The 27,985-nt window shown below is 43.1% G+C and overlaps 2 non-coding genes across 2 annotated transcripts; both read left to right on the forward strand.

Annotated features, from left to right (window-relative positions):
- Positions 1-1,659: 1,659 nt before the first annotated feature.
- On the forward strand, positions 1,660-1,743 carry trnai-gau (transfer RNA isoleucine (anticodon GAU)). Its single transcript has one exon. It is a non-coding gene; the product is annotated as a tRNA-Ile (tRNA).
- A 24,385-nt stretch (positions 1,744-26,128) lies between these two features.
- Positions 26,129-26,200, forward strand: trnat-cgu (transfer RNA threonine (anticodon CGU)). The gene has a single exon. It is a non-coding gene; the product is annotated as a tRNA-Thr (tRNA).
- The last annotated feature ends 1,785 nt before the right edge of the window (positions 26,201-27,985 follow it).

The following is a 27,985-nucleotide window of genomic DNA, read 5'->3' on the forward strand; positions in this document are numbered from 1 at the left end:
TGTCCCAGATTTGAAATTTCAACTTTCAAAAACTGCCTTTGGACGGTGCAGGTATTTAATTTGTTTGTGTGTTTGTGTAAGCCAGGATGTGTGCAAACGCGCTGTGCGATCTTACTGTGCATTGCATGTCATGTGAGAAAATGATTTGATTGAACACTCCTTCGTGGACTCTCTGATGGTATAATAATCTGCTGTTGGAATTTGCTATTCCACATCTGAAAGAAGGGAAATTAAACAAGTTAGAAATATAGCGATTTTAGCCAGGGCTTGCGTGTGGGCTGTGTGACAAGATGCCATCCTCCACCCTTATTTTCCAATGCTAATCAAATAAAATCAAGACATGACAAGACATGACTGACTGACTGACTTTGTGTATACATGTATATATATGTGTATATTTATACACAATCCCAACTTTTTAACTTTCAAAATAAATGTGCTTTTTCTGTTCTGCCTGCACTGAGCTTCATTACATTGGATCTCTTTCACAGCACAAGCAGCTGCTGTCAGATGTAGCAGAAAGACACTCGCGAGTTTAAAAGGTCGCCTTGAAAGCCCACATCTTCCCTCGTGGCTTCCCTTCCACCAAGGGCTTACGGTGTTTGGATATTTGCTGACAGCACCCCATCATTTCCAATGGAATTCTTCCAGTCACGCAGCCTTCGTTCAATCAAAACATATCGAGATAATGAATCAATTATTTATTTATTTAAAATGAATCAAATTAAATTTTTTTCAATAAAATATATATTTTATCTTTTCTTAAAATGTTAAATGTTAAATTGGCTTTTTGACTGGCCTGGTTTTACGTCCCTCACCCTTTCCTGACTGTCTATCACATGTGGTTTCAATCACCGTCCCAGCCCCGCGAGTTCCTGACCCCCACGCACACTCACTGCACAATTGCATTCAGGGATAATAGAAATGTCAATTTATTCTTTTAAAAGGGAACTGCTGTCAGTCAAGGGTCATTCTGCATCTGTGAAAAAGGGTTGTGTTTGCAGTCGCGGATCATTCTATGTCTGTTTAAACGGGATGGTTGTCAGGTCCGGCTCATAATCTCTCCATTTAAAACGAATTTTATCATAATCCCAGATCATCCTGTATAGTTTGAGAAGGCGTATGATTTCAAATGCAATGACCGAATTGTTAAACTGTCGTGTTCCAAGTTACATTGGGGATGCCTGTGCCGATGCGCACTCAGATCGCAGTGCATTTGTTACTTTACTCGAAATATCCTCATCTTTTCCAAAATCCACTCCTTCATATCGCAGTTGCCCCGAATCTGCTCCCAATATAAGCAACAACAAACTGTGCGCTGATGCAGAGGTCGCGTGGCCTAACGGATAAGATGTCTGACTTTGATTACCAGCGTGACGTTATCAAAAACTTACAAGTTCGAGTCCTGCTGTGGTCACTTAGTTCGCCACTTGAAAATTTATATTCTTTTTTGTGATGCTGCCGAAAAACCAACCATCTCTTACAGTCACTCACCTGAAGTGAAGGAAAGCTGTTTGCTTTAAGAATCTAATGGCACATTTTCATCATTGTCGATCTATTTGCATGGGCAGAACAAGTTGTGAAGTGGACCTTCTTGCACATTATTTCTCTTTGGATACAAAAAGCAGCAGGTTGAATGGGTGACTTGTCGCTAAATAAGACACGAGGTGGCCGAGTGGTTAAGGCGATGGACTGATAATCTATTGTGCTCTGCACACATGGGTTCAAATCCCATCCTCGTCGTTATTGTGTTACAGTTTTGATCCCCCTGGTCGTTTGTCAATCACATTTAACCTCATCGCCATATTTCCCTTTTGCTAACAAGAATGCTGCACTTTGCGACAGTCATGCCTCAAATTAATAATATATTCGTCAAAGGTATAACATTTGTTGGACTATGGAGAGGAGGACTAATCAGCTAGGTCTGGAGGGACAGCACACGCACGATGCGCCGAGTAAATTTTCTCATTACCATCAGAAGCTGAGAGCTACGTTCTTCACTGTTGGTGGCTCGATGGTCTATGGGTGCGATTCTCGCTTAACGATGATTACATTTAAAATGCGAGAAATCCCGTACGAGCCCCGCCAGTTTTTACTCAGAATTCTGCTTCTCCCAGCCGGTCGACATAAGAGAAAGTAAAAATATTTCACATTAAAACATGTGATTTTGCGCAGATGATCCCACAGCTTCCAAATTCCATAGCAAAGTGAAACTCACCCAACGGAGTAAAGTTAAAGTATCTGAGAGGTACTCGTCTCTGTGTCTCGTTTGATAACCGAAACCCGTTTTTGGTTCCGGCCAATACTTGATGAGTATATATTCCTGTCTCAACGCATAACCTCATCTGAACTGGGATAAGCATACATTCAGCGTCAATCTCCAACTCTGACCTGATTACGAATGTGTCCTGTTTCTCTGGAGCTGAAAGATGTGAGAAGCTGGCTTTTGAATTAGTCTCTTGGCTGCCGAATTCAAAACGGACAGGAAATCAATAAGGGGTGGCCCAGCTGGCTGGTCTGATTACAAGGCGTTGAAGGCATATCTTTAATCATGTTATAGTCTTCTGGACTCAACATTATGTTCAACGTATCGGATCATAAGCATCGTTCCCATTGTCTGGGAATGGTTCTGCTATTCGCACTAACACTGGACCATCCTTTGTTACGTTATTGCCCGAATACCACCCACTTTGCCGTTTCCCATTCTGCCATCAATTACTTAATCACTCCTGCGTTCCAGTGTATCACAGACGTTTCCTTTTGACCTTTCTCGCTACGTACATTTGCCAGGCGCTATTTTTGTTGAAAAAAATTGTAATCTTTAACTTTTTCCTAAAATATCGGTATGATTATCCGACAGAACGTCAAACCGGGTTCTTCATCTACAGAATCTGCACGACCTGCTGAATTTTATACAATCATCTGTTTTTATTCATTGTGTTTCCATGTCCCTTTTAAGAGGATGGGCTGCCTTTCCGGTATCATTCTCTGTCTGTTTAAAAGGGTGTGCTGTCAGTCCCGGATCATTCTGTGCCTATTAAAAAGGGATGTGTTGACTGTCCCGGATTTCAAATTTCAAATTTGAAAAACTGCCTTTGAACGATGCTAGAATTTTAATTTGTTTGTTTGTTTGTTTGTGTAAGCCAGAGTGTTTGCAAGCGTGCTGTGCGATCTTACTGTGCATTTCATGTCATGTGAGACAAATACATTACATGCAACTTGAAGCCATACTGATTTGATTGAACACTCCTTCGTGGACTCTCTGACAGTAGAAGAATCTGCTGTGGGATTTTGCTATTCTACATCTGAAAGAAGGGAAAATAGACAAGTTAGAAATACAGCGATTTTAGCCAGGGCTTGCGTGTGAGCTGTGTGACATGATGACATCCTCCACATGTATTTTGAAATTCAAATCAAATCAATTCAAGACAAGACAAGACATGCCTAACTGACTGGTGTTGTGTTTACATGTATATATATATATATGTAGAAATATATACAATCCCAACTTCATAACTTTCACGATAAATATGCTTTTTCTGTTCTGCCTGCACTGGGCTCTATTACATTTGACCTCTTTCACAGCACAAGCAGCTGCTGTCAGATGCAGTAGAATGACACATGTGAATTTAAAAGACCGCCTTTGTAGCCCACATCTTCCGTCCGGCTTGTCTTCCGCCATGGGCTTACAGTGTTTTGGTATTTACTGACTGCACCCCGTCATTTCCAATTGAATTCTTCCAGTCACACAGCCTTCGTTCAATCAAAAAACATCCAGATAATGAATTAATTATTTATTTATTTAAAACACATCAAATTCATTTATTTTTAAATAACATTTAAGCGTATTTCTTTTCTTAAAATGTTAAATATATATATATTTCTAAATTGGCTTTTATTGCTTTTACGTCCCTCCCTCCCTCCTGCCTGTCTATCACATGTGGTTTCAATCACCATCCCAGCCCCGCGTGGGCCTGACGCCCATGCTCACTCATGCACCGCGCAATTGCCTTCAGGAATGATATAAATCTCACTTTATTCTTTTAAAAGGGAACTGATGTCAGTCAAGGGTCATTCTGCATCTGTGTAAAATGGATGTGCTTGCATTCCCGGATCATTTGCGTCTGTTTAAACGGGATGGTTGTCAGTTCCGGTTCATAACTGTCCCTTTAAAACTGATTATCTCGTAATCCCGGATCATCCTGCATATTTTGAGAAGGAGTATGATTTGTGTAAGCTAGAGTGTGATTTCGGCTGCAATGACCGAATTGTTAAACTGTTGTTTTCCAAGTTACATTGGGGCTGGCTGCTTCGCTGCGCACCCAGATCGCAGTGCATTTGTTCATTTACTCGAAATATGCTCATCTTTTCCAATCCCACTCCTTGATATAGCATTTGCCCCGAGTTTGCTTCCTGTGATGTATCTCACATTACTTTATATAACTGTATCTTACCATGCTATACATGACTTTAACTGGATATAACCTGTAACAATAAGCATACCTTACCACCATGGGTGCACTTGCAGGATACACTCCATACCTGTCCCACTGAGGTACATAAAGGGAGGTCTCAGGCAAGTGCAGCAGTGGAGAGCTGTGAATTAAAGGTGCAGGTCCTGAGTGACCTTGAGTTCAGCATGTGTCTTGTGGAAGTCAGTACATTAGACTCAGGACTTTACACTGGTGAAGAGAATGGGATCACAGAATCGACAGAATGGCTACCAATAGCTCAGATGAGAAATACAATGCTGGAGACAATTGGGATGACTTTATAGAAAGGCTCCAGCAAAGCTTTGTGACGAAAGACTGGCTGAACGACGATAAGGCAGACAAGACAAGAGCCCATCTCCTGACCAGCTGTGGAACGAAAACATATGCTTTTATGAAAGACCTGCTGGCAACAAGAAAACAGCAAGCAAGTCGTTTGAGGAGTTGAGCGCACTGGTGAGAGACCACCTGAAGCCAGCAATCAGCCTACACATGGCCAGACACAGGTTCTACAACTACCGACGCTGTGTGGAAGAAAGCATACCCAACTTCGTTGCGGAACTTCGGAGGCTGGCTAGTTCATGATATTTCACCGATGAACTAAGGAGAGAAGTATTGAGAGACTTTTTTATTGAAGGAATAGGCCACGTAGGCATATTCCGAAAGCTTATAGAGACTAAGAACTTGCCTCGAAAGGCAGCAGCACTGGTCGCACAGACGTTCTTGGCAGGCGAAGAAGAAACGAGGCTGATCTGTACTTCGGGTATGACAACCAACAAGGCATCGGAACAAGGGATTCACATTGTGAAACAAGCCGCTACCCCCACACACAGACAAAGGCCGGAGAGCAGGCCTTCAACAGCAGACAGTGGCGCCAAAATCAATCAAAATCAAGGGCCACATAAACGGCCGATCACACCTCATCAACCTCAATGCGAGCAATAAACAACAGATCGAGAAAAGCTCAAGGGAGATCAGCCAGACGCAGCTCATCCTTCTCAAATAATGGAAATGGTCTGTGTTGGAGATGTGGGGGTAGGCACTCTATCAGGGTGTGTCGATTTCAGCATGCCGTTTGCAGAAACTGCAACCACACACAGCATCTGGCTCGTATGTGCAGAAAAACAGCAGCTCGGCTGGTTTACGAATCAGAAGGGTCGGAATGCGGACCAGAACCTGGTTGCAACAGTGCACGGGACGCCGAGGTACAGCGGGTTAACACGATCAATGTCGACTGTTCTTACACCAAGACGCCTCCAATTATGATGAGGGTTCTGCTCAACGCGATACCCGTCAACATGGAACTGGACACGGGGGCCAGTCAATCCCTCATGAGCGTTCAACAATTTGAACAACTATAGCCGCACAAAAGCAACAGACCAAAACTCACAAAGATCGACACCAAACTGAGGATCTATATGTGATGAGGGAAAAGAGAGAAAACGAACTGGACCGGCTTCTGCGGGAAGGCATAATTTCTCCCGTAGAATTTAACGACTGGGCAAGCACCATCATCCCCGTCATGAAGCCTGATGGATGAATGTGAATCTGTGGGGATTACACGATAAATAGAGTCTCCCGACAGGAACAATACCTGCTACCCAGAGCGGAGGACCTATTTGCCACGTTAGATGGAGGTAAAATTTTCTCGAAACTTGATGCACATCTGCATATATGACGCAAGAACTGACCGAAGAGTCTAAGCTCCTCACCACCATCAACACACATCGAGGCCTTTTTGGGTACAATTGATGCCCATTCCGCATCAGGTCGGCGGCTGCTATATGCCAGCGCTACATGTAGAGTCTGCTCAAGTCCATCCCGGGGTCTGTTGTGTTTAAAGATGACATGTTCATCACGGGCAGGGACACCGAATCTCATCTCCGCAAACTTGAGGAAATATTCAGTCGATTGGATCTGGTAGGCTGAAGAGTTAAGAAATCCACGTGTCTGTTTCTCGCGCCTGAGGTTGAATTTTTGGCAGAAGGATTGCCGCTGATGGAATCCACTCAACCGAATCCAAAACCAAAGCGATTCACCTGGCACCCAGTCTCTGGAATGTCTCAGAAGTGTGTGCGTTTCTCGGGCTACTCAATTACTTTGGGAACTTTATGCAGAACTTGAGCACGCTGCTGGAGCCTCTCCATGTGCTACTCAGAAAGGGGTGCGATTGGTTTTGGGGGGACGCCCAAGAACGCACCTTCAATAAGGCATGCAACCTCCTATGTTCCAAGAGTGTTTTAGCATTTTTTGAGCCAGGTAAAAATTGAATCCTTATGTGTGCTGCGTCAGCTTATGGGTTCAGTTGCGTTTTACAGCACGTCAATGATGCAGTTAAATTGCAGCCCGTTGCTTATGCCACCAGGTCACTTTCGCGGGCAGAGCGCGGGAACGGTATGGTTGAGAAGGAGGCACTCGTGTACGTGTGTGGTGTCAAAAAGATGAAGCAATACCTTTCTGGGGCCAAGTTTGCGTTAGAAACTGACCACAAATCCCTCACGTCCCTCCTATCCGAGTGCAAGGCAATCAACGCCAACGCCTCGGCGCGCATTCAGCAGTGGCCACTCATGCTGGTGGCTTACGATAAGTCACAAACCAGGCACAGACAACTGCGCCGACGCACTTAGCAGGCTACCCCTGGCGACCACAGAAGGGTCCGACGAACAGGACTGTGAGATGGTCATGGCAATCAATGCCTTTGAATCCACAGGTTCACCCATGACGGCTCGCCAAATCAGAGGCTGGACCAGCAGCGACCCCACGGTATCTCTAGTTAAAAGATGCGTTTTAACTGGTGACTGGGCAGAGGCTCGCGATGCCTGCCCCAAGGAGATCAAACCCTTCAATAGGTGCATGCATGAACTCTCACTACAGGCAGACTGCCTGCTGTGGGGCAGCCAAGTAATTATGCCCTTATGAGGCAGGGAGGCATTTTTCCGGGAGCTCCATTGCGAGCACATGGGGATTGTGCTTATGAAGGCCTTAGCCAGATCTCAAGTCTGGTGGCCTGGCATTGACGCGGACTTGGAGCTCTGCGTCCGTCGGTGCACCTTTTGTGCCGAACTCAGTAATGCCCCCAGGGAGGCCCCTTAAGACGCTGGCGTTGGCCCACCAAACCATGGTCGTGGGTGCATGTCGACTATGCGAGCCCATTCATGGGCAAAATGTTCCTCGTAGTCGTTGATGCATTTTCAAAATGGAACGAGTGCACCATTTTAAACTCCAGCACAACCTCCACCACTGTGGAGAACCTTAGAACCGTGTTTGCAATGTATGGCATTCCTGACATATTGTTCATTGATAATGGTCCGTGTTTCACCAGCGCAGAATTTCACGATTTTATAGTTGACCACGATATAAATCACTTTAAAACAGCACCTTTTTCAATCCGGCCTCCAATAGCCAGGCGGAGCGAGCAGTGCAGGTCATTAAACAAGGCATGCTCAGAATTCAAGGTCCCTTGCTGCAGAGGCGCCTGTCGTGACTGCTGCTGGCATACAGATCTCGTCCACATTCGTTGATGAAACGAACCTTAAAGACCAGGCTCTCGTTAATCCTCCCAGACATGCATGAAATTGCTGCCGCTAAGCGTCGAAAGCTAACTGAGTACCATGGCCGAAATTCAAAGGGGAGGTGGAATGAGATAGGGGACAAAGTGTTTTGCTAAACTATGGCTGGGGTCCCAAAAGGTTTGCAGGGACAGTAAAAGAAAAAGCGGGAAACAGTCTACTGGTGAAACAAATGGACAATGGCCAAACCTGCCGGAGGCATGTAGACCAAGTAAAAAGTAGATTCACTGATTACACTGATGAACCAGTGGCAGACGACAATGTGGAATTCACACCAAACCTGGTGGACTGATAGGTGGAGCAATCTGAGGAAAGGGCAGTCTCAACAGACAGCGTAGGCGAGACACCAGCAATCACACCGAACGAAACAGACAGCCCAGGTGAGATACCAGCAATCACACCAAATGAAACAGACAGCCCAGGCGAGATACCAGCAATCACACCGAACGAAACCGACAGCCCAGGCGAGATACCAGCAATCACACCGAACGAAACAGACAGCCCAGGCGAGATACCAGCCATCACACCGAACGAAACCGACAGCCCACGCGAGATACCAGCAATCACACCGAACGAAACAGACAGCCCAGGCGAGATACCAGCAATCACACCGAACGAAACAGACAGCCCAGGCGAGATACCAGCAATCACACCGAACGAAACAGACAGCCCAGGCGAGATACCAGCAATCACACCGAACGAAACAGACAGCCCAGGCGAGATACCAGCAATCACACCGAACGAAACACAGGCACCAAGCAAACAACAGAACCACAACTAAGACGCTCGACGCGAGAGCGCAGACCACCTCCGAGACTGAATCTATAAAGGCAATAAGAACTTGGGGGAGGCTGATGTCATGTATCTCACATTACTGTATATAACTGTATCTTACCATGCTATACATGACTGTAACTGGATATGACCTGAAACAATAAGCATACCTTACCACCAGGGGTGCACTTGCAGGAGACACTCCATACCTGTCCCACTGAGGTATATAAAGGGAGGTCTCAGGCATGTGCAGCACTGGAGAGCTGTGAATTAAAGGTGCAGGCCCTGAGTGACCTTGACTTCAGCATGTGTCTCGTGGAAGTCAGTACATTTGAGTCTGGACTCAACTCTCCCAATATACACAATACCAAATGTTGCGCTGATGGTGGAGGCCATGCGCCCTAATGGATGAGGCGTCTGACTTCGATGACAACCTCGACGTTATCAGAATGATTACAGGTTCAAGTCCTACTGCGGTCAATTTGTTCGCTGCATGAAATATTATATTCTTTGTTGTGAGTCTGCCGAAAAACCAACCATCTCTTCCAGTCACTCACCTGAAGTAAAGGAAGGCTGTTTGCTTTAAGAATCTAATGGCACCTTTTCATCATTGTCGATTTGGTTGCAGAGGCAGAGCAGCTGCAAAGTGGACTTTCTTGCACTTTATTTCTCTTTGGATACAAAACATAGGAGATTGAATGATTGACAGTGCTCTGAAAAAGTGACGATGTGGCCGAGACGTTAAGTTGATCGACTGCTAATCCATTGTGCTTTGCACCATGGGTTCGAACCCCTTCCTCGTCGTTATTGTGTTGCAGCTTTGCCCACCATGGTCGTTTTGTCAATCACATTTCACCTCATTGCCAAATTCCCCTTTCACTGACAATGCTGCACTTTGCTCATGTCATGTAATGTCTCAAATTAATAATATATTCGTCAAAGGGATAATACTTGTAGAATTGTGGCGAGAGGGACTAATTAGATAGGTCTCTGAGCGTCAGCGCAAGCACGATGGGCCTAATATCTTTTCTCAATACCGTCAGAATCTGAGAGATCCCCTCTTTTCTGTCGGCGGCTCGTTGGTCTCGGGGTATGATTTTCGCTTTGGGTTAAGCACATTTGAAATGTGAGAGGACCCGGGTTCAAATCCCGGACCAGCCCCGCCATTTTCAAATCAATATTCCGCTTCTCACAGCCGGTCGACGTGAGTAAACAGAAATATTTCAAATTAAAACGTGTGATTTTGCGTTGATATGCCCAAAGCGTCCAAATCCCAGAGCAAAGTGAAACTCACCATTGAGTAAAGTTAAAGTATCTCAAAGGTACTCGTCTCTGTGTCTCGTTGGATAACCGAAACCCGTGTTTGGTTCCGGCCAATACTTGATCAGTATATCTTGCTGTCTGGACGCATGAGCTCACCTCAAATAGAATAAGCATACATTTAGCGTCAATGTCCACCTCTGCTCTGAATATGAGTGCATCCTCTTTCTCTCGAGCTGAAAAGATGTGAGAAGCTGTCTTTTGAATTAGTCTCTTGATTGCCGAATACAAACCGGACAGAAAATCAATCCGGGCTGGCCATGTTGCATGGTCTGATTAAAAGGCGTTGACACCCAATATTTTAGGCATGTTATAGTCTTCTGGCCTTAACATTAGATTCAACGTATTGTATCATAAGCATTGTCTGGTAATGGTTCTGGTGTTCCCACTAACACCTCCTCTAGACCATCGTTTGTTACCTTATTATCCGATTCCCACACACTTTGCCAATGCCCCATTATGCCATTCATTATTTAATCGATCCTGCATTCCACTGTATCAAAGACGTTCACTTTTGTCCATTCTCGCTGCGTATTTTTTACAGGCGCTAATTTTGTTGAATAAATCTGTAATCTTTAACTTTTTCCTAAAATATCGGAATGGTTATCCGACAGAACGTGAAACCGAGTTTTTCATCCAGAGAATCTGCACAATCTGCTGCGTTTTACGCAATGATCTGTGTTTTATTCATTCTGTTTCCACTCTTAAGGGGATGAGCCGTCTGTCCGGGTTCATTCTCTGTTTGTTTAAAATGGTTGCTATAATGGTGTGTCATTATCTCGTTCGCACAGAATTTAATCTTAATCGTTCCAGATGGAATATTGTTTTTTCTAGATCACAATAAACAGTATCTTGTTATAAATTTTGTCTTTTTAGGTCCCTAGTGTCAGAGGAGGAATTGTCTGAGTCCTTCATTTATTTCATGTTAGAGGCAAACAGAGGTATCCATTCAGAATCAATGCACAGATTGTCATCGAGATAAATGCAGCGAGAGATACAGGCAGCATTGGCACACATGGAGAATAGATAAGGCAGAAGCTTAAATAAAAAAGGGAATCAAACTCCAAATGGAAGTGAGAGGTAGCTGATAGATATGTGTGAGTGGAGGCGATAGTTCAAAGGCGTGGTTTCACGCCATGGCTTAACTAGTCAAACCGACTATCGAGTAAACAAAGATTCTCGGTTTGCTTCACAGCGGGGCTGGCAATTACTGTCTTCATGGTTCACAAAGGGTGAGTTTCTTGCCATGTGATATAGCTGCAATCATTTTAAACGAAACTGGGGTTGCACTAGTTCCCATTCTGGAGTAAGGCCCGAGATGGTGCGGTGCCTTGGTCGCATATCAAAGCTGCAATAATTTCTGGCGGGGTTGAATTTGCTTAATCACAAAAACTACATATTTCCTGACCACCGCCGTGTGTAACATTGCTGCAGTCAGAAGAAAGTTGTGGCAGCTGGTGTGTGGCGCCGTGAACGAAAAGTGATTAGTATGCTGTGTTGTGGCCGCAGCAACCTCGGTTTGAATCTGATTCACGACACATTCCGTTTTATATCTTTTGTTCACTCGGACACCTGCTGATAGAACAGAGCGAAACATTTATCCTTCCTAAATGAAACAGATATTACGATTTTAGCAGTTGAACTTATTTACTCTTTCAAACCAACCTCTTCTCCCACCTTTTCTGCCTTCCATAATCAATAACCCTCCTTTATTTTGCTCATAATTCTCCCCGCAACAGTTTTTCTGGTGATAGCACTGGCGCGAGGCCGAATGAATAAGGTGATTTACTTCAATAGTAAAGAAGTCCTGTCATGGTCATTTAACTCACCGGGCGAAACATGTCTTTCTCCGTTCTGAATCTGTCTCAAAACCGACCATTTCTGACATTCGCTCACCTGAAGTAACGGAAGGCCCTTTGCTTACAGAAGCTGATTGTAGATTTTTTGAACATTGTCGATTCGTGTGCACGGGCAGGACAAGCGGCGAAGGCTTGTTTTAGCAAGGGAGTTCTGTTCTGATGCAAAAATCAGTAAACGAGATGGCTGATCGTGTTGCGGCACTCGGTGGCCGACTTGATAACGCGAGGGACTATGACTCCATTGTGTTCTGCACGCGGGGCTCCAGTCCCATCCTCGTCGGTATTTTGTTAAATATTTGATGCATGTGGCTCTTTGTCAATCAACTGAAAATTTATTTCTAATTTAACTTTTTTACCTAGCTTGCTACATTCAGCTCATGACATGTCTCAAATTAGTAATATATACTTCAAGAGAAAATACGGCAAGGGAATACACAATAAATTGTAGGACACTAAGAAATGCAGCGGAACAAATGGACCTTGGAGTTGAGGTCCACAGCTCCCCGAACGTTGCAGGCCAGGTTGATAATGTGGTTGATAAGACATATGGAATACTTGCTTTTATCAGCCGATGCACATTATTTAAGAGCAGGGGGGTTATGCCTCATCTCTATACAACACTAGGTAGGCTAGAGGTAGAGTACTGTGTCAGCACATTACACGAAATTTGTAATTGCATTGGAGAGAATACAAAGGAGATTTACGAGAATGTTGCCTGGACCTGAGAATTTGAACTATGAGGAAAGATTAGACAGGGTGAGTTTGTTTTCTTTGGAACAGAGGAGGCTGAGGGGAGACGGTAATCATGGAAATACAATTATTAGGGGCCGAGACAGAGGTGTTAGTTCGGACCTATTTCCATTAGCAGTGCGGTCAACAAAGATGAGGCAAAGATTTATTGTAATTGGTCGGAGGTTTAGAGGTGATTTGTGCAGAAAATCTTTCACCCAGAGGGATCTGTAACACACCGCTGATAGGATGGTCGAGGCAGATACCCTGCCCAGGTTTCAAAAAGTACCTGGATTTGCACTTAAAGTTCTGTTACCTTCAAGAGTAGGGAACAAGAGCTGGAAATTGGGATGAGGCTGGATAGCTCCTGTTCGGCAAATGTGGACACGATGGGCTGGAATGGCCTCCTTCCATACTATGAAATGCAATGACGTAATGATATGCATTTGTGTGAAGAGAATTGTGAACTTTTTCAGGGCCACTATTATGATAAAAAGTGTTTCACGTAAAGATAACATATATTGAATTACAGAACAGAAGAATTGCAAAGTGTGTCCGCACACACGCAGATAATCCAAATGCGCTTTCGATCACATCATCTTAAATATTCGGTAATCAGAACTGTAATCACGCTCCTTTGAAACAGACAAAAACACATAATGGTCCAGGTCAGATAGCACATTCCTTTTACACACACACAGATTGATCCGGGACTAAGTGCACATCCCTTTTACACAAACACAGAATGAACCAGGACTGAGAGCACGTCCCTTTTACACAGAAACAGAATGATCCTGGACTGAGAGAATATCCCTTTTACACACACACAGCATGACCCAGTCCAAAGAGTATATCCCTGTTACACACACACAGAATGATCCTGGACTAAGAGAATATCCCTTTTACACAGGCACAGAATGATCCCGGACTAAGAGCACGTCCCTTTTACACACACACAGAATGATCCAGGACTGATGGCACGTCCCATTTACACAGACAAAGAAAGGTTCAGGACTGACAGTAGATCCCTTTTAAACAGACACAGCGTGATCCGGGATTGACAGCACGCAGCTTTTTAAATTCTCAAAACTCCCTTATGCTCAGGCTTACTACTACTTTTGGCAATATTATAAATCTCTTCCTTGAATCTAATTATATCTTTCATTTCTTTTGTTAACCACGGTTTGAACATTTTTAGTTTGGTGTTGTTATTCCTTCAATTAATGTACATTGTAGCGAATTATGTCATTTTCTTGAAATGCTTGCCATCAAACGTGAATTGGGTAACATTTGCTGGGAACCAATTGCAGGGCTATGTGGAAAGTGGTTCCGATTGGATAGCATTTTCACAAAGCCGGCTCAATCATGATGGGCCGAAAAGTCTCCTTCAGTACTCTGTCATTCTCGGATAATCATCCTCTACCTCGGTGTGGTTCTTTTAATCCTGTGGGAAACGGGTAATAATGTTCTGCACGTGACTACAGATAAATTCATTTAGCAAAAGATTGGGAACATTAACGGACTCAGAAACATTCAATGGCTTTTCAAACTCCCGGGTCAGTGAACCTCTTGATCGATTACCATTTGAGATAATTATGGACTGCTCGTAACAACAGGAGATCGACGGGAACTTATTTGAAAGCGCAGACAGAGGTTGAACCCGCTCTTTCCGGTTTGACAGGATCGCCTCATCACCACTTGATAAGGAAACCTCTCATCCATAGCACTGATGTTACTTTTTCTGAAGCAACATACTGGGGATGCTGGCAATAGGAAATGCAAATAGAAATTGCTGAACATATACAACAAGACACGCAGCATTAGTGAAATGAGAAACAGAGATAATGTTTCACATCGATGATATTTCATCAAAAGTGTCAGAAGTTGGAGGTGTTACAGATTTTAAGCAGGTACTTAAGCAGGGAGAGGTGGAGGGCAGGAAAGAGCGAAAAGGAAATCCTGTCACATGGTGGAAAGAAGAAATGATGTCATGACAAAACCGAAAGGGCATGATAAAGGGACACTTCAAGAAAAAAAATATGCTTCTAGAGAAAGGGTAAGAGAGAATAGCAAAATCATTACTAACAGCTACTGTCCGAAAAAATGGGAGCAGTGGTTAGAATTATGAAATTGTTGAAATCAACGTTGAGCCCGGAAGGCTGTAAAGTGCCGAATGGAAAGATGAGCTGCTGTTCCTCGAACTTACGTTGAGCTTCATGGGAACAGTGTAGGAGGACGAGACAGACGACCGAAAGCTTGGGGTTCTTGTTGCGGACTGAAATGAGCTGCTCGGTAAAGTGCTCACATAATATGTGCCTGGTCGCCCCAATGTCGAGGAGATTTCAGTCGATACAGAATACTATGTTGAAAGAAGTGCAAGTAAGTGGTTGTTTCACCTATACTGGCCTGGACTGTGGACCGGGAGGAGAAAATGGCCACGTGTTGCTTCTCCTGCGCTTGCACTGGAAGGCTCTGTGGGAAGGAAAGCATTGTTGCTGGTGATTGGATAGTGGACCATGGCGTGCCGGATAGACTGGTCCCTTTGCACTGCTGAAGAGAGAGGGGAAAGTAAAATGTATTTGATGGTGGGACCACGTTGGATGTGTCAGAAATGGGGCAGGATGATCCGTTGAATGTGGCGGTTAGTGGGGTGAATGTTAAGCACAAGTGGAACTCTATCGTGGTTCTGCGAGGAAGGAGAAGGGATGAGAGCAGAAGTGCGGGAAATGGGCAGGAGAAGTTCAAGGGTCATGTGTACTCGGGTCGTGGGTTTTTCTTGCTGGAGAAAAATTTAGCTACATATCGATAGCACTGGTATTGACTTTGCCATCGTCAGGACAGATACGATGGAGATGGAGAAACTGGGAGAATGGAAAGAAGTCCTTATAGAAAGCGAGTGGGGAAAAGTGTAGTTAAGGTAGATGTGGGAATCAGTGGGGTTATAGTAGATATTGGTCGGCCGACTATCCTCAGCAATGGAGGTAGCGAAATCGAGGAAAGGAAGGGAAGAATCGGAGATGGGCCATGTTTAGGACAGGGAAGGGTGGAAATTTAAAGCAAAGTTGACTTAATTTCGAGTTTGCTGCGAAAGCTGAAAATGGCACAGATAAACTCATCAATGTACCAGAAAACGAGGTGATGGATCGGACATGAGTAGGACGAGAACAAAGAATGTTGCACATATACCATTGAAATACAGGCATATCTGGGCCACTTGCGGGATACCCTAGCAACACATTTAATTTGCAGTAAGCGTGTGGAGTCAAAGGAGAAGTTGTCCAATGCCAGTTTAAATCAAGTTCCGCCAGGCGGATGAATTGACGGTAGATGGGAACTGGTTGAGCATCCGTTCAATGAAGAAATGGAGGGGCCTCAAGCCGTCCTGGTGGGGAATGGATGATCAGAGGGATTGGACGACTATAGTGATAGGGAGAATGAGGGCCAGGAATCTAAAAAGTAATTGATGTTATTTTTTTTTACAGCAGCTTTCAAATCACTGGCATTATCAACGGATTGGTATTTGGTGTGGAATGAATTTCTTCAATTGTCGAAAATTGCACTTTTTGCTTCAATCGTCATGTTGGCTGAGTGATTAAGGTTTTGGACTGAAAATCAACTGTGCGAATGTTGGCTTGGGTTGAGCTTCAGTACTAGCAGATGTTGTCTGTTATGATAACTTGGTAAATTGTTATAATCATTGGAAAGGAAGGTTTAGTATTTATATTTTACAATTCCAGGAAGCGTTCCTACATTTACAATAGGTGCTCTGCTGATTGACGGAAAATAAAAGCAGGGGTCGTCGAACCCTCGAGCCGGTTCCACCATTTAGTGAGATAATGTTTGACCAATATCTTAACTTCATCCATCTGCTTTGACACCAAATCAATTCCTACCATTATCTAGCAAAAATCTATCAATCTCAGATTTAAATTAGCAATTTAGCTGACAAATGAACCGGAGTTGAGATGAGGAGATTACTGACTTATTCACAAATTAATTAAGGTTTTGAATGAATTGTCTGAACAGTTGGTTGCTGCAGATGCGATCAGAACTTTCTTAAGTACATAAGAACATAAGAATTCTGGGTAGGAGTATTTGACCCCTTGACCCTGCTCCGTCATTGAATAAATCATGGAAGATCTAATCAAGGACGCAGCTCCACTTCCCCCGCTGCCTCCCCATAAGCCTTTACTCCCTTATCACTGAAAAATATGTCTATCTCCGACTTTAATTTATTCATTGACCCAGCCTCTACAGCTCTCTGAGGAAGAGAATTCCATCGATTTTCAACGATTGAGAAAAGAAGTTTCTCCTCATCTCAGTTTTAAATCTACATTAACGACTGGGAAGAAAGGACCGAGTGTAATGTAACGAAGTTTGCTGACGATATAAAGGTGGGATGAAAACCAATGTATGAGTATAATGTTGGAAAGTGTGAGGTCATGCACTTTGACAGAAAAAACTTTGACAGCAAAGAGCAAGCTATTATTTAAATGGAGAAAAATTCCAACGTGCTGCAGTACAGCGGGAATTGTGGGTACTTGTGCATGAAACACAAAAGGTTAGTCTGCAGGTACAGCAAATGATCAGGAAGGCCAGTGGAATCATGGCGTTTATTGCAAAGGAGATGGAGTATAACAGCAGTGAAGTCTTGCAACAGTTATGTCGGGTATTGTGAGGCCACACCTGGAATACTGTGTGTAGTTTTGGTTTCCAAATTTACGAAAGGATAATTGCTTTGGAGGAAGTTCAAAGAAGGTTCACTCGGTTGATTCCAGAGATGAGGGGCTTGATTTATGAGGAAAGATTGAGGAGGCTGGTCCTCTACTCATTGGAATTCAGAAGAATGAGAGGGGATCTTATCAAAACCTATATGTAAAAGAGGGTGCTTGGCAAGGTGGATGCAGAGAGGAGCTTTCCATTGATAGGGGAGACTCGAACAAGGGTCATCATCTCAGAAAGAGGGGCCGCCTATTATAACTGAGATGAGGAGGAATCTCTTCTCTCAGAGGGTTGTAAATCTGTGGACTTCGCTGCCTTAGAGAGCTCTGCAAGCCGGGATATTGAATAAATTTAAGTCAGAGACACTTTCTTAACCAATAAGGGAGCGGGCAGGGAAGTTGACCTGAATCCATGATCCGATCAGCAATTTCCGGATTAAATGGTGGTGCAGATTCGAGGGGCCGTATGGCCTATTCCTGCTCATATTTCGGACGTTCTTATGTTCTTATAAATGGGCGGTCCCTTATTCTAAGTCGATGACCCCTAGTTTTACTTTCCCCTATGAGTGCAAATATGCTCTCTGCACCTAACGTGTCGAGCCCTCTCATTATCTTATTAGTTTCGATAAGATTACCTCTCATGCTTTTGAACTCCACTGCGGATGGTCCCAACCTACTTAACCTATCCTCATAAGTCAACTCTCCTCATCTCCGAAATCAACTGTGTGAACTTTCTCTGAACAGTTTCCATTGCAAGTATATCCTTCCTTAAATACGGAGAATAAACTGCACACAGTACTCCAGGTGTGGCCTCACTAATACCTGGTACAATTGTAGCAGGACTGATCTGGTTTATACTCTTTCTCACTTGCAATTAACGCACATTCCATTCGCCCTCCTGATTAATTGCTGTACCTGCATACTAATTTTTGTGTTTCATGCACAAGGACTCTCATCTGTCCCTGTATTGCATCACTTTGCTACGTTTCTACATTTAAATTATAATTTGCTTTTCTATTATTTCTGTCAAAGTAGGTAACCTCTTATATTGCAACTGCCAACTTGTTGCCCATTCACTTAGCCTAACTATATCTCTCTGCAGATTTTTTGTGTCCTCCTCAGAATTTGCTTTCCGACCCTATTTGTATCATCAGACAACTTAGCTACATTACACTCGGTTCCTTCATCCAAGTCATTAATATAGTTTGTAATTAGTTGAGGACCCAGTACCGATACCTGCGTCACTCCACTAGTCACTGTTTGCCAACTGGAAAATGACGCATTTATCCAGACGCTGTGTTTTCTCTTATATAGCGAAGCCTCTATCTTTGATTTACTCCCAACCCCGTGAGCTGTTATCTGGTGCATTAACCTCTTATGTGTCACCTTATCAAATGCCTTCTGGAAATCCAAATACACCACATACATTGGTTCCGCCTTATCCACTCGTTACATCCTCAAAAACTCCAGCAATTTGTTAAATATGATTTCCTTTTCATAAAACCATGCTGATTCTGCTTGATTGAATGTCCCGCTACTGCTTCCTTAATAATGGACTCCAGCATTTTCGCAAAGGCAGATGTTAGGCTAACTGGTCTATAGTTTCCAGTTTTATGCTTGCCTCAATTTTTAAATAGGGGCGTTACATTTGTGGTTTTCCAATCCGCCCCGAATCCAGGAAATTTTGAGAAAATATAACGAATACATCCACTATCTCTGCAGCCACTTCACTTAAGATCCTGGGATGAAAGCCATCAGGTCCAGGGGACTTGTCCGCCTTTAGTCCAATTATTTTACTAGCAGTACTTCCTTCTTGATAGTGATAGTCATCCATGCCTACATTCGCTTGATTATCCACTCTTGGATTGTTTTTAGTATCATCTACTGCAAAGGTCAATACAAAATATTTGTTTAATGTCTCTGCCATTTCCCTGACTTCCAATATTAACCCCCAATCTCATCCTCCAGGGGACCAACATTCATATTAACCAATCTTTTCCGTTTTATGTATCTGTAAAAACTCTTACTATCTGTTGTTATAAATCCTTCGAGTTTACTTTCATAATCTATCTTCCCTCTTCAATCATGTTTTTAATCGTTCTCTGCTGCTCTAGTCTCCCACTCGTCTTCGCCACATTGTGTGCCTTTGATTTCAATTTCAAACCCTCCGTTATTTCCTTAGTTAGACACGGATGGTTATCTCTTCTCTTACAGTCTTTCCTACTCATTGGATACATTTTTGTTCCGAGTTATAAAATATGTCCTTAAATGTCTGCGACTGCTCTACAACCGTCCCACACTTTAGTCTATTTTGCGATCTACTTTAGCCAACCTTTGTTGTCCCCCTTATTTATGCTTCGGACATTGGTTGGAGAACCAAATTTCTTTCCCTCCAACTGAGTTTAAAATTCATCCATATTATGGCCACTCATTCCTATACGATCTTTTACTCTGAGATCATTTATTAATCCTGTCTCATTACACAGTACTAGATCTAAGACAGCCTGCTCCCTGGTTGGGGTAGCATGTACTGTCGAAGTAAACTATCCCAAATACACTCTATGAACGTCTCCTCAAGGCGACCCTGACCAATTAAGTGTTTCCAGTAAATATGAAGGTTAAATCACCTATGATTATTGCTGTTCCTTTTTTACAAGTCTCCATTATTTCTTGATTTATACTCTGTCCAACCATGTAGCTACGGTTAGGGGGCCTATAGTCTATTCCCACCAGCGACTTTTTCCTGTTATTGTTCCTTTTACTCCACCCAAACTGATTCAACCTCTTGATCCTCTGAGCCGATATTGTTTCTCATTAATGCACTGATCCCATTTTTATTAACAGTGTGACCCCACCTCTTAACATAACAACATAAGAATTAGGAACAGGAGTAGGCCATTTAGACCCTCGCACTTGCTCCGCCATTCAACAAGATCATGGCTGATCTGGCCGTGGACTCAGCGCCACTTACTCGCCCGCTCCCCGTAACCCTTAATTCCCTTTTTGGTTAAAAAGCTATCTACCTGTGACTTGAATACATTCAATGAGCTAGCCTCAACTGCTTCATTGGGCAGAGAATTCCACACATTCACAAACCTCTGGGAGAAGAAATTCCTTCTCAACTCGGTTTTAAATTGGCTCCCCCGTATTTTGAGGTTGTGTCTCCTAGTTCTAGTCTCTCCGAACAGAACAAACTCTCTGCCTCTATCTTGTCTATCCCTTTCATTATTTTAAATGTTTCTATAAGATCATCCCTCATCTTTTTCCTTTATGTCTGTCCATCCAAAATATCAAATACTCCTGAATATTTAGTTTCCAGTCCTGGTTACCTTGCAACCACGTCTCTGTAATGAATATCAGATCATACTCATTTGTATCTATTTGTGCCGTCAACTCATCTGTTTTGTTACGAATGTTACGTGCATTTAGAGAAAAAGCTTTAAAATTTATATTTTACCCTTTTTTCCTGCTTGTTTCTTCTGTCCTACAGGTCACTTTCTACATTTTTGCTTTTTAATTCAAACTCTACTCGCCTCCCTATTGAATCGATTCTCAGGTTCCTATCCCCCTGCCAAACTAGTTTAAACCCTCTCCCACAGCACGAGCAACCGAAACCTCCAGCCCTCCCACCCCCCACCACGCGAGGTTAGTGGTCCCGGATCTGTTGAGGTGCAACCCATTCGGTACACGTCGCAAATCCGCCAGAAGTGGACCCAATTTCTCAGGAAACTAAAGCCCTCCCTCCTGCACCATCTCTCCTGCCATGCATTAATTTGCTCTATCCTCCTATCTCTGTACTCACTCGTTCGTGGCACCTGGAGTATTCTTGAGATTACTACCTTTCAGGTCCTGCTTTTTAATCTCTCTCGTAGCTCCTTAAACTCTGCCTGCAAGAACTCATCTCTCTTTCTAGCTATGTCATTGGTAACAGTATGGAAAATGAACTCTGACTGATCACATTCCTCCATCAAAATGCCCTGCAGCCGCTCGGTGACATCCTTGACCCTGGATCCAGGGAGTCATCATATCATTCTGGTGTCACGGCTGCGGCTGCAGAAACGCCTGTCTGCTCCCCTGACTATTGAATCACCTACCATTATAGCTCTGCCATTCTTCTCCCTCCTCCCCTGTGCAGCTGAGCCACCTGCGGTGCCGTGGATTTGGATCTGGCTGCACTCCCCAGAGACACTATCTCCACACCGGTACTCAGAAGCTCATGTCTGTTGACGAGTGAGATGGACTCGGGACCTCATGCACTACCTGCCGAGTACTGCTATTCTGTCTGCTAGTCACCCACTCCCTCTCTACCTGCACACTCTTAAGATGAGGGGTGACAACCTCTCGAAGCAAATTGAGTAAATAGTTGATGGCGAACAGTTTGCCGTGCTCTGGGGAAAGTATCTCTAGCCATGCTTCTGTGATGCTACAATCCTCTCTCAGTTATCTTGTGTTTTCACCTGTAAACCTCAGATTACGGATTTAATTTCCGGCCGTGCCAGCAGGGATTTTCTCACCTTTAATGTTCTGGCTCTCTTTTTCTCTCTCTATGATTCATTATATTTCTCTCTGAATCTGACTTTCTTTCCGCGTGTCAGTCTCGCTGTATATCTATTTCAGTTGCAGTTAATTTCTGTAAGCTTTTCTCATTGGGGATCTGTTTATCCGTCCAAATATGACTTTATCTCTGTCACTCTCCATCGCTACCCACATCAGTTTACTCCATACCTTATGAGTTATCTCTTTATGCGCTGGTTCAATCTGAGCTTGCTGATACTGGGTGGTTGTCGCGCATTTTAACATTATTCATTCAAAGATGTTCAGTGTTGACGGGAAGATTACATGTTCTGTGGGTTAAAGCACGGGGGTTTGTTGTCAAGTTACGGACGATCAGTTCAATGCGTTGTTTACCTAGTGCTTTGCTATTGTGGTACAGCTTTTCACCGCCCACAGTTAAACACAAGGTATATATCCTCCCACGTTTGCATAGTATGCAGACGTGAAGTTTGCTCTGCGCTGAAAACTAAATTTTGAGTCTCTAATCAATTTGCCGAATTTCCAAGCACTGCACTGCAGCGTGCCCATGACCAGGATGGCCGAGATGTTAATGGGTTGGAATTAAAATCCAACTGATGTGTCTCTGTTCCTGGTAAATGTTCAACCAACTGGTTTGACAATTAGACTTAATGCTTGTTTGTTATGAAAGCGTGTAAGCGATCCATAATTTCTGCAAAGAATATATTTTAATTAACCCTTCAAGACAACATTTCTTTATTTATAATAGGAGTTCTGCCAATTGACTGAACACAGGAACAGAATTAGGCCATTCCGCCCCTTGTGCCTATTCGCCATTCTGTTAATTCTTGGCTAACCTCAATCGTAACTCCATCTATCTGCATTGGCTCTACATCATTTTAATCAATGTCTAGCAAAAACTATCAATCTAAAATTAACATTTTTAATTGAGCTACTATATATCCTGCTTTTTGTAGAAGATAAATCCATCACCCTTTACGTGAAGAAGATTTTCCTAACTTCTCTGCCGAATGGCCTTCCTCTGATTTTAACATTATGTCCTCTTGTCGTAAACTCCCCCACGAACGGTAAAAAAAAGCTTTCTCTCTATCTATCTTATCAATTCGTCTTAAAATTTTAAAAAGCTCAATCAAATCACCACTTAACCTTCTATATTCCAGGGAGTACAGGCCTAGTTTATGTAATCTCTCCACATAATTTAACCCGTCGCAACCTGGTAACATTCTGGTGATAAAGAACTGTACACATTCCAATCCAGCCTATCATTTCTAAGGGGCCGTGCCCACAAACGGACTGGATATAATGGATAGAAACGCTTTATTTCCCATAGCAGAGGACTCAACAACCAGCGGGCATACATTTATAGTATTTGGAAAAGGTTTACAGGAGATGTGATGTGAAATTTCCACATGCAGTTAGTTGTGGTTGTCTAAAATGCACTGCCTACCGAGTGGTAGAGGCAGAAACCTTAAAACTTAAAAAGTATTTGGATGTGCACCTGAAGTGCCGTAACGTGCAGGGTTATGGACCTTGAGCTGGAAAGTGGGATTAGGCTGAGTAACCGTGGCAAGAACAGGATGGGCCGAAATTGCCTCCTTCTGTGCTGTAAACTTCTATGAATCTATTATATTCTATAACTTAGAGTACTCCAGATATAGTATAACTACATCTCTGTTCAGTTGAAGAAAAACTTCCATTGCATTATAGTCCAACTCCTAGTTATAAAGCCTAACATGCCATTAGTTGTTTCGAATATATTTGTAACTTGCTACTGCAGGTTAGCGGGATGGGCACTTGGACTGCAAACCACTTTGGAAATCAATCCCTCCGAGCTGTGCTCCATTTAATTAGGACTCGGATCTAAACTTTGTGATCGAAAATGGGTGACCACACAATTACCTGTTTGGAATCTATCTGCCACTGAATCGTCCATTCGTTTAATCTATCAATATATGTTTATAAGTATACGCTAACGACTGCCCTCCTTACCAGATCACCAATATTTGCATCATCGGCAAACTGGGATATCTGTCTTCCTGTTGTGCCTTCTTAATCTTTAAGAAATATAGAATGAAACAATTTTTTTAAAACTGGCGTTTTAAAACGTGCCACGCTTTGAAACTCTGGTTAGGGGCTGTGGGAAGAGGAAGGTTGGAGTAAGATTTCTGGTCGATGACGCATGTGATCCTACATCATGCAGTGTGCGCTGTTTTCAAACAGTAAATGCACCAGCTTGCATTCCTGCAGCATCTTTCACCAACATAGGATGACCCAATTGCCCCCCGTTGCTCAGTTTGAGTTCCGACAGGACCCCCAGCCTCCAGACATCATTACAGCCTTGGTCCAAATATGGCCAAAAGTGATTAATTCTAAAATGAGGCGAGACTTATTGTCCTTGACATCAAAACAGTATTTGGTCGAATGTTTCATCAAGGAGGCTTCTAACGTTGAAATGATTGCGGGGTTAATCTCCACTGCTGGAGACATACCTAGCCTAAAAGAAGATGGTTGTGGTTCGACGCCAATCATCTTAGCCCAGGATATCGCTGCAGGTGTTCATCATCACCTGCTTCATCAATGACCTGCCCTTCATCATAAGATCAGAAGTGGGCATGATCGTTGAAGATTGATTTTTCCAACTCGAGTATCAACTCTGCAGATAATGAACCAGGAAATATATCGCCTTTCCATTATCGTGCGGTGAAAATCTTGGAACTCCTTCTACAACAGTACATTTGTAGTACCATCAGTCAGTGACTGAACCACAGAGCCATAGAAATTTACAGCACAGAAGGAAACCATTTAGCCCATCGCGTCCTTGCTGGTGGACTGTGTAGTATGCTGTCAAATCTAATTTCTAGCTCTTGGACCGTAGCCATCAAGTGCATATCCAAGTACTGCAGTGGTCCACGAAGTTTTTTCATCACTATCTTCTCAAACGCAATTAGGGTTTGGCAATACATATCAGCCTTGCTAGCTACGCCCACATGCACTGAATTAATATTTTTATTAAAACGTGCTTTACCAAAAATGAAGTACTTCTTGAAGTGTAGTCACTGGATGTGCTGTTGGGCAATACGGCATCCAATTACCACACAGCAAGATCCCATCGATGGTGGGATAGAGATATGTGCAGGAAACAAAAGAGCATTCCCCACCTCATAGAATCATAGAATCGGAGAAGTTTGCGTCAGGGAAGGAGAGGATTCGGCCCATCCTATTTCCGCCAATCAAAAGAGCTATCAAGCCTTATCGCACTTCCCAGCTTTTGATCTGTAGCGTTGCAGATTAGGGCGATTCAATCCATATACAAGTACTACTTAAATGTGATGAGGGATTGTCTCTCCACCAACTTTTCAGTCAGTGAGTTCCTGACCCAAATTCATTCTGGGCGAAAACATTTCTCCTCGACTCTCGTGTAATCCTTTTACCAATTACTTTAAATCTATGCCCCCTGGTTATTGACCTTTCTGCTCAGGGGTACAGGTGTTTCTTATGCACACTATCTCGGCCCCGCATAATGTTATACACGTCAATTATGTCACCCTTTATCCTCATCTGTTCCGAAGAAAACAACCCCAATCTTTCTCCATACCCAAAACTATCCAGTCCTGTCAACATCCAGAGGACAACAGAGGAAACAGATGAAAGTGAAGGAGAAATGTTTTTTTTTAAGCTTTGATCTGTAATGCACTGCTGAAAAGTTGGTGAATCATAGAGTCATCGATTCATAGAATTGTTTCAGCATGGATGAAGGCAGTTCTGCCCGTTGAGCCCGTGCTGACTCTCAGCTCGTCTTACCACCCTGTTATTTCCCCGTAGCACTGCAGATTCAATATTAACCCTCAAAATGGAATTGGATAAATGCTTGAAGAGGCACATTTTGCAGGGCGTTGTGGAAAGATCTGGGAATAATTGGATAGCTCGTTCAAGAGTACGATGGACCAAGTACTCTCCATCGGTATGTATGATTTTATGAAATGTTTTATGATAGTTTCAAATAAATGGCGCTGGTCATTTGCCCGTTCCATTATCCCACTTTCTGTCTTTGCATATGCGTCTGTGTTTGTACAACCGAATTGAAATGATGTGGGATTCGGTAACAATATGACGCCAGTCACACAATTCATCAGGGCGCGGTGGCCAAGTGGTAAGGCGTCGGTCTCGTAAACCGAAGATCATGGGTTCGACCCCCATCTGTGCTTATCGATATTTTATCACTTTAAATGTCATATTTTGAAGCTTTTTCCTTTTTCACTATCAAAACACTTCATAATTTTGAACTAGCGCCATATATCGCCTCTTAACATTTTCTATTCTAAGGAGAAAAATCCCAGCTTCTCCAGTCTCTTCGTATAAATGAGGTCCCCAACTCTGGCAGTATTCTAGTAAATCTATTCTGCATCCTCTACAAGGGCTTGACTTCTTCCCTGAAGCGTGTTCCCCACGCAACATTCCAGCTAAGACCTCATAAGTGTTTTATAATTGTTTGGCATAACTTCCTTGTTTTTCGACTCTATTCGTCTATTAACAAAGGAAACGTCCCCATGTCTTCCAGATCCTGCCCCCTCTTTAAAATTGTACGTTTTAGAGTTGGTTAATACAATACAGGGAGCATTATGACTGGTTTCAGGATCATTGATCTCCACAGGCAGATGCTTAAATGGGGATTTAAATTTTCATGTATAAATCTGGCCCCGTTAAAATTGTATCATTAATTCACATTGCCTCTCCTCATCCTACCAAAATGTTTCACTTCATAATTCTCTGCGTTAACTTACATCTGCTATGTGTCTGTTCATTTCACCAATCGGTTATTTTCAATCTCCCTCTTTGTACCACTTACTATCTGCTTTGTGTCCCTTTGCTCTTCTTTGTACCTTTCCCATTCACCAGGATCTGTGCTATTTTTCGCATTTGTGTCCGTTTACAGTGGTCCGTTACCTCTTTAGTCGTCCATGCCTGTTTTCTTTGGCCCCTCAGGGGGATAAATTGATTTTTTATTACTTTTAATTATTTTTAACACCTCCTGTCGTTTTACCAATAACAGATTTTTCCCAGTGTATTCTGGAAAGTCTCTCTCTCAGCCCCTTGAAGTCGGTCTTACAGAAATCTAGAATGGTAGTAGCTGTTTCATGTATCTCCCTGTCAAACGTTACGTTGAAGTCGATCATGTTTTGATCGCTATTAAATACATTTTCTCTTACCCTTTGGCTGTTGAGTAAATCCGGCTCGTTACTCATTACTAAATGTAAATTGGCATGCCCCTTGTTCGTTCTGGAACATATTGTTATAGAACTAGCCCGGTCACACTCAAGAAATTCACAATTTTTCTGACAGGAGCTAGTCCGATTATCCCAATATATATGAAAATTTAAATCACATATTAAAACCACACTGTCTTGAATACACGCTTGTCTAATCTCTACATATATATATTCTATTGCTTCACAGCTGCGACTAGGGGGTATATATACAACTTCCACTATTGTCTTAAATCCTTTCCTATCTCTTAATTCTACTCATAAAGTCTCCACGTCCGGCTTACTTGTAGTTAGATCCTCGCTTAGAACTGAATCATAGAATCATGATTATTTACAGCAGGGAAGAAGGATATTTCGGCCCATTCGGTCAACGCCGGCCAACAAAGAGCTACCCAGAGGAATCCCATGTTCCAGCTTTTGGTCCGTAGCCCTGTAGGTTATTTCATTTCAAGTGCATATCCTAGCGCGTTTTAAATGCGCTGAGGGTTTCTGCCTCTCCCATCCTTTCAGGCAGTGAGTTCCAGACTCCCAACTTGCTCTGGGTGAAGCCATTACCCGTCAATTCCCCTCTCAACTTGCTACCAATGACTTTAAATCTATCTCCCCTATTTGTTGACCATTGTGATCAAAAATATAGTTCCTTCCCATCCACTCTCTTTCGGCCCCTCAGAATTTTGAACACATCAATAATGTTTCCCCTCAGCTCCCAATGTTCCAATGAAAACA

Source organism: Pristiophorus japonicus, unplaced genomic scaffold, assembly GCF_044704955.1.
Source record: "Pristiophorus japonicus isolate sPriJap1 unplaced genomic scaffold, sPriJap1.hap1 HAP1_SCAFFOLD_33, whole genome shotgun sequence".
Lineage (NCBI taxonomy): Eukaryota > Metazoa > Chordata > Chondrichthyes > Pristiophoridae > Pristiophorus > Pristiophorus japonicus.